We start from the raw sequence: 8,674 nt of genomic DNA, 5'->3' as shown, positions 1-8,674 counted from the left end.
TTCTGTTAACAAACAATAAAATCAACACACAACTAAACCAAACATGACACAATGAACTCCCAGAAATTCCAGAAGTTCAAATGACAGCAATAAAGATTCAACAAAGATGACCAGAATTTGAAATCAATGGAGACTCATTGACAGATTGCAATGTGCAACCAGATTTTGAACTAACGAGACAAACACAAATTCAATCATGAAACGAGGAAGAAACGATGTTACCAATAACTAGCTCTGATGCCAGCTGATATGAATCTCGTTGGTGAGGAGATTCGTGACCCAAGACCGGTTGTTGGACTTGTGGTTAATGACCAAGGAAGGTAGCAGCGGAAACCCTATGACCCCTCTAATCCCTGTGACTACGAACTTGTTGATATTATCTCAACCAGTAATCAAACGAATTAGCAAACATCAAGCAAGTGTAGAAGGCGCCACAACTCAAGTGTGATTCTTGAATTGATAAGCCAACAAGAGCACTAGAGTATAACTCTAAGTTGTTCAAGGGATGCTCGAAAGCTATAGAGAAAATTATCTCACTAGTTTTTATGATAAAATGTCTACCTCCTTTATTGATGTAATATGGCTCCTTATATAGGATACAAGCAAGACCTAATCTAATAAGGAAAGGAAAATGAACTAAAGGGCTGGTATGACCCTAACAAGTGAAGGAAACGGAAAAGAAAGCTACTTCCTCAATCCTCGACAGATCCGGTTTCATGCAGGCTTTCCTTCCTAGGAGCCGACCTTCACATATAATGACAAATAAAATGACAATCTTACCCTTGGCAATTCTATGTGCAACATGCACTTAGCCAATTATTCAATCTAATCAAACTAACACGTAAATAAAGGAAACTACTAAAATGGTAAGCTAGGGTTTGGCAAAACCCTAAATCTCGGGTGCCGCTTCAATGCGCAATATCGGACCTCGATTACCTTCACCAGAGTGTATGAATCCCTCAAAGGACTTGTGTAAGGCCTGCACAAGTACATTGAGTTGCTCACGAAGTCTCTTTGCGCATGCCCTAGTGATGGGTCCGTTTAGAGCTTGCATGCACCCCTCAACCCCTCGACCACTCGTGCCACCATTAGCGTGCCCACGTACCATGATGCTATCAGAAGTAGTCCGCTGCCTCGCCATAGACCTTATGTAGCTAATGATGATGTTCAGCAACAAAATTCAAGCGTAGGAGGACTCCCGATTATGAAACATATAATCAAGAAAATATATATCACTTTTTCGGACCTCCATATGACCCGTCTTTTTAGATATGACATTGTGTGCCATCATATAGATAATGAAACGATGGCGAAATTCGAAGACACTTGTCAACATTGTCTCCTTCCTTGAAGATATAAAAGGTTGGTACTCAAGACAAAACCTATTCATAGCGTGCGATGGTTTCCACCGCCTATTTGGTGCGACGAAATCCTTCTTCAAGTCGATCGCCTGACCTTAGTTGTTACAACCCAAAATGACGGCTAAACGCTCCCGCGATAAAATAATACGCCACCCATGCACCCATGACTTCGCCATCTCGCCACTGTGATGTGCTTTGTTATCAATGTTGACGTAGAACTCGCACACCAAGTCAGGGTAGTAGTGAGTCGGCAAAGTGAGAATCGGCGCCCAACCAAGTTGATTAAACACCTCCGAGATACGATAAACCACTTCAATTTCCGAACTCGCATGCATCTCAAAGAGAAACTCCAAATTAGCGTGCACCTCGTGTCACTCTTAATTCCTAAGACTAGTGAACTTCCACTATCAAAGACGGCAGTTTCGGCACTACGAGAAGTGCCCTCCCCTTGTCGTCTTCTCATCGATTGAGGTGAAGGTGACCTCTTTTCTTCACTTTCTTTGATATCCTCGCTCACCTCCATTTTGTCACTACTAGAAGATGAATAGACAACTTGCTTTCCTCTTGCTATAGTACCTAAAAAAAATTCAATTATCCACATGTACTAATACATATTTCATAACCTTGGCACTAACGAATCCCAATTGACGCAAATAACCACAAAGACATATCTCCATATCATAAGAAATCAAATAAGCATACTTAAACGACCACTATTATGACATATGAGAAATGACATATTAAAAATGTCAAAAATTGTCAAAATCACCAATTTATCAAAATAGGCAACAAATATATCCCAATTAGTGAAATTAGCACTTATCATGATTATAGCAATCGTTAATTAGCAACAACAATGCACATTTAGTTATAAACATGGTTAAGCAAAAATTATCCTAATAACTCATAAAATTCATCAAATCACTCTCTATTCCCAATGCACATGCTAAAACATCATCAACTAACCATTCTTAATCATAATCATCTATCACAAATGACTCAACAACATTCCAAACTAATTTTTTAATTTTAACCAAATATAGCAAATTAAAAATTTAAAGAACTAATAATCCATCAACTTGCTACATTTGAACGTGTAAACATGTTTAAACAACCTAAATAATCATAATGGAGGCTAAAAATTTTAATAAACATCATCAAAAATTTGAAATTAGAAGATATCAGAAAACTCAGGAAATTGAAAAATATCAATTTCTAAAATACCAAGATTTGATGAAAAAACTTACCTCAATTGCAAAGAGTGATGTTTGGAGATGATGATTATGCAAAAAGCCCTATGAAAATTACTCCAATTTATCTCCAATTGATGAATTTAAGAACTACAAACCCTAGTCCCAAATTTCTTAAAACTCGATTTTAACTTGTTTTTCTTATATTCAAATCAGTTAAAAAGATGTGATGAAGGCTAAATGATGATGGGTTGATGTTTTCTAGCAAGAAAATGGAGTAAAAATGGAATTTTGTGAAAGTGTGAGTGTTGAGATAAGAGAAAATGCGGCTGAAGAAGAATGACAAAGAAGAAATCTGTAAAGGGAAGTCGCGTTTTAGGGTTTTGTATCAAGGGAAGAATACGCGACTACACAAAATGCAACTTCAACTCGCGTTTTAAATACATGCATTAAACACAAGATCATACCAAATTAACATATATAACTTAAACATTGGGTTGCCTCCCAACTAGCGCTTTTGTTTATAATCATTGGCTCGACTCCAAAGATTTGGATCTTTTTAGAACATTAGGGAGTGAATTTTTCCCCACGGGTCAACACTCCCAAGTCATTCCATCGTGTGACGAGCCATGCATTAATCTCCATAGTCCAACTTTCTCAAATGCCAAAGAGGAGTATTAGACTTGTCATGCAAAGGCCCGACTTCACCTTAGAGTAGAATTTGGTTGCCTTTTTCAAGTTGGCTCAACTTTTCACCTCTTCCTTCATGGAATGGCGACTTTATCAAGCCAACTTTCATTCTTGTCCTCGCCTCCCTTGTTCCTACACCATGAAAGTTAGTACCAAGGAGATTTATAGATTTGACTTCTTCATTCATTTCTTTGTTTACATTTTCGTCACATGGCATATTAGAAACAAGAGCACTAAACTCGATACCCCCATCTTTATTAATCAAATTAAATTTCAGTTCCTCACCATTAACACGTAATATAAGCTTACCTTTTTTCATATCAATTATGGTTCATGTAGTGGCTAAAAACGGTATTCCTAGAATAATTGACATTTTCACATCTTTCTCAATATCTAAGGCAATAAAATTCACAGGTATAATAGATTTCCTTACCCTTATGAGAACATTTTCTAAAATACCTATTGGATGTGTAATTGACCGATCTGCTAATTGCAATGTGATATTGGTAGCTTTCAACTCTTGAAGTCCCAGCTTCCGGGTAATTGATAGCAGCATAAGTGACACACTTGCACCTAAATCACATAAAACATTAGAAAAATGAAATTGACCAAAAGTACAACGAATATAAAAGTTTTCCGGATCTTTCAATTTAGGAGGGAGTTTGTTCTTAATCAATGCATTACACTCTTCCGTTAATGCCATCATCTCGTTATCTATAATTTTCCTCTTCCTTGACATGATATCTTTCAAGAAACGCGCATAAGAGGGAATCTGTGTAATAGCATCAATCAAAGGAATGTTAATGTGCAATTGTTTAAAAATTTTGAGGAACTCAAACTCTCGATCCTTCCCATCTTTCTTCAACCTGTGAGGAAAAGAAATCACATTAGAATATAAATTAGGAGGAGGTACATCAATATCAATAACAACATGATCATTTTGACTTTCTTTCACTCCTTCAATTGCTTGCTCCTTGTCATTTTCACCACTTGAATTGCCAAAGTTAAGTCCCTCAACCGTCTTACCACTTCTAAGAGTGATAGCATTGACATGCTCTCTTGGATTCACTTTGATTTTACTCGGCAATTCGCCAGGGTTTCTATTGTTGATTGAATTGGCAATTTGACCAATTTGAACCTCTATATTTCTATACATCCCGGTCAATTGGTTTAACCGCCCCTCAATTTGCTCAAATCTCTCCGAAGTACCCTTAGCCAATTTTTCCACCGTAATCTCCCAGTCCAGTTCAGTATTCATCTATAGTTGTCTTGATTGGAATCTCGGCATATTGATCGGCCTTTGAGGGTAACCTTGATCTTTCCACTCAAAATTTGGATGATTTCTCCACCCCGAATTGTATGTATTTGAGTATGGGTTAGTTTGAACATTCCTATTGTAATTATTAACAAATTGAGCCTGCTCAAAATCAACACACTCGTTAGTACCGTGTTTTCTTCCACATATGGAACAACAAGCTACATGCACATTGGAAGAAGAACTTGGACCACATCCACCTTGTCTATTCAATACCTTCATCATATTGCTCATTTGAGCACTAAGCATATTGATGGTATCAATTTCAATCATACTTACTTGTCGCCTTGGATGATCTCTTTCATTAGCCCATTGATAATTGTTTGCCGCTATTTTCTCTATCAAATCATGAGTTTTTTAGGTGATTTTACCATCAAAGCTCCACCTGCAGCTGCATCAATAGTTATTTTAGTATAAAAGAATAAACCATTATACAAGATTTGTACAATTAACCAATCGGAAAGTCCATGGTATGGACATTTTCAAAACAAATCTCTAAACCTTTCCCATGCTTCATATAATGACTCACCATCCAATTGACCAAAAATAGTAATATCCATTCTAAATTTATCCATTTTACCCAGTGGAAAGTATTTAATAAAAAATGCCCTAGACAGATCATCTCAAGTAGTGAAAGTGTTAGGGGCATGGGAATGTAGCCAAATTTTAGCCTTATTCCTCAATGAAAATAGAAACAACCTTAGCCTTACAGCATCCTCACTAACTTCATTCATTTTGATTGTATCACATATCTCCAAAAATGCGGCTAAGTATGCATTTGGATCCTCTACGACATTACTTCCAAATTGAGATTGTTGCACCATTTGGATTAATGATGGTTTAATCTCAAAATTATTAGCATTTACCGTTTGCCGTGCTATATTTGTTTGAGATTCTTGGGTTTTCGGTGGAGCAAAACCCCTAAAAGCTCGCCTATTTGCTTCATTTTCCGCCATTTCTTCTTCAAAAGGTAACTCTATTGCGATTTCCTCTATTTGTTGTCGAATCTCTTCTCCTTCTTGTTGTGGTGTACGCCTTCTTTGTCTGTATAGTGTCGTTTCAATTTTTGAATCAAAAGGTGCTACTACTCGTAAACCCCGGTACTTACATTACAATAAAATAAAGAGATTATATAGAATTATTTCACAAAACTACTAGAAATTTTAACTTACCTAGAAACAAATTTTAACTAACTAATATGGAGAATATCTACATTAATAAAATTTATTAGGCCCTATTATTGCCGCTCCCCAGCAATGGCACCAAAAACTTGACGAATTTTTTATATAAGTACAAGTTTAATTCCGAAATATAACCATTTTGACTGCAAGTATATAGGCCAAATTAGTAGTTCAGGGTAAATATCGGGTCGATCCCACAGAGAGCAACTTTGCAAGTACTAGATCCTTACTTACTCTATTATTTAGATGAAAAATCGATTTAAACAAGAGAAGTTATAATTACTACTATCTAACTAGTCTTAACTAGATATTTACAAGGTAACAATGGAGAAAATTTACTAAATACTTGAGTTTAGAGATATAGATTCCACTTATGGCATAAAAGATAAAAGTAAATAGATTTACCTCTTATTATAACTCTTGTTCAACTAGGGATTCATTTCCACTATTGCCAAATCTCATTCTCATAATAAAATGGCCTAAGATAGACTAGTTTTCCCTATTCTCATGGTAAATAACTAGATCTACTCTTGTTCCTTCATGAAATGCAAGTTTAATTCACTTAAGTGTACCTCTATTCTCATGAGTCTACTACTCAAACTTTATTTATGTTGTTCCATCATTATTATCAACTTTCATTGAATAATAACAACTAAAAGCTTGCTATTGGTGATCAAACAACAATAAGTGATAAGCATGCATAAATAGACAAGTTAATTCAAAGTGTAACAAATGTAAATTCTATTCCTTTCATATCAAGTAGCCATAAGTTTTATCTACTCCCTAGATCTAGAAATTTAGCTACTCATATAATATATAACAAGAAAGAGCGTAGCTTCATTGTATGAACACATATTGAATCACAAGTGAAAGATAGATAAAGAAAGTTTAGTCAAGATTAGTGAAGAAGCTCCCAATGATCTTCTGTTTCTTCAACAAAATGAGTTGTACAATGAAATCTCCAATTATTCTCACAAAAGTTCTAGCTAAAGAGAACAAAACAAGATTAACCACTAAACTCTCTTTCTAAAATCTGATGAGAACTCCTCTAATATGTCATTTTTTCTCCTCCCTTAATGATTCTAACATCTCTCATGTTAAGAGAGTCAAAAGGTGGTTTTTAGACGACATAAAGCTTCTTTTTTCTTCCAAAAGGTTCCTTGAACATGTACAGCCGAAATTCTTGTCTGGAGTTGAGTTGGAAAGTAATGTGAAAGCAGAGCAAGTGGCTGAGCAAATTGCAGAAACCAGGCTACAATACGGGACTTGAGAATATGCTACTTCAACTCGTGTATTCAATAGTCGCGTATTCACTTTTGTGAATTTGACATCATTTTAGCTACTATTTTCTCATTGATAGAGGCCAAACTATGTGAGAACCCGTAATTTTTCCAACTTCTAGGTTTTATTATATTTCTAGGTTTTCTTATTTTCAATGATTTGTTTTCTGCACTTTCTGTATCCGGAAAATTTTCTAGATAAATTTTATGAGTAAATATAATTTTTAGATGATTTTTCTAGTATTGAATAGGTTTTGAGAAATTAAGAGTGAATACCGGACGTGGGACCCACTAGTGCGAAAAGTTCGGCAATTTTCGGCCAACTAGGTTAAGTTTTGGATACTGGATTTAATTTATCAGGTGTTAAAGGATAAGTAGAGGATTTATTTGGATTGGTGTGAGAGGGAACAAAGAGATAGAGATTCATTAATTAGGTGACAAGTGTCACCATTTGATTGGGCTACCTTAAGACTTTCTTACCATTGACTTAAATAACCAAAAATGACCCAAATATCTTCCAAAAATCTTCAAGAAGAGCGGGCCCTCTCAAGCTTTCTTTCTCTCTCTCTTATTCCAAGTACAAGGAAGAAAACACTTCAATCTTGCTCCAAATCATCAAAACTAACCATCTAACCTTGAAATTACTCCATAAAACCTCTTCAATTAGAGTTAGTAAGTGGATTTGTGGAGTTATTTGGAAGGTTAAGGTGACCCATAGCTCTCTCTCTCTTGTTTTAAAGGTAAGTCATGAAGTACCACTCTCCTCCCTCTAATGATGCTTAATTGATGCTTAGTGGTGGGTATAAGGTGCCACTTTATGGATTATATTGTGATTTTTGGTTGAATTGATGAACTTTTGTAATTTTTGGGGATTTTTTCTGTTTTAATATGAGTATGATTGTGTGGCTATATATGATGATTGGAAATGGTATATAATGATTCTAGAAGGTGGAAAAAGTGGAAGATTGCAAGTAATTTCTGTTTTGGAAGAAATCTGGAAAATTAGGGTTCCTTGGTTCTTCATTCTGTCCGAAATTTTAGGTCATAGATAGAGGCCGAATTGGCCTTAGCTCAAAACATGAAAGTTGTAGGGAATTTCATTTTAGAGGTGCCTACAAAATTTCACGTCAATCGGAGTAGTGTGAAATGAGATAAGTCGAAATTACTATTGCTGTTCTGGTTTTACCCGAAATTGAGATTTGCGACTGTAATTGGGTGTTTTGGTCTGAATTGCTTCCTAATTGGTTGTTGAGGCCTTCTGATGAAATTTAGCCCTGTTTCTTATCTTTCAGCTGGTTTTGGAATTTCTGGATTTGGACTTGTAGAGCCTGAGTTATGATGTTTCCGCTAGAATGCATTTTGGTGAATCTGTTTTACATTTTTGATGTGGTATCTTGCATTTTTGACCTGTTTGCACTCAAAACTGGGTTGAGTGACCTTCTGTAATGTTGTAGCCCTGTCTTTTAGCTTCGAAATGGTGGGTCTTATATCTTCATCCGATAATGCTAGGGCATTTGGTACCATTACCGCAAAAAGAGGTCAAAAACTGTTTTTTCAAGGCCAAAGCTAATTGCATTTCCGAATTTTCTGGTTTTCTCTAATGTTTGTATATGTTTATGGAACCCTATTGGGGTCATATTTGGCATTGATTTATGAT

At 35.8% G+C, this 8,674-nt stretch overlaps 1 non-coding gene across 1 annotated transcript; it reads left to right on the top strand.

The window, feature by feature from the left end:
* Positions 1-5,018: 5,018 nt before the first annotated feature.
* Positions 5,019-5,125, top strand: LOC113740493 (small nucleolar RNA R71). The gene has a single exon (XR_003460488.1). It is a non-coding gene; the product is annotated as a small nucleolar RNA R71 (small nucleolar RNA).
* Positions 5,126-8,674: the final 3,549 nt, after the last annotated feature.

This window comes from Coffea arabica, chromosome 4c, assembly GCF_036785885.1.
Source record: "Coffea arabica cultivar ET-39 chromosome 4c, Coffea Arabica ET-39 HiFi, whole genome shotgun sequence".
Taxonomy (NCBI): Eukaryota; Viridiplantae; Streptophyta; class Magnoliopsida; order Gentianales; family Rubiaceae; genus Coffea; species Coffea arabica.
The sequence above is the reverse complement of the archived record's forward strand: the minus strand, read 5'-3'. Positions and strand labels throughout refer to the sequence as shown.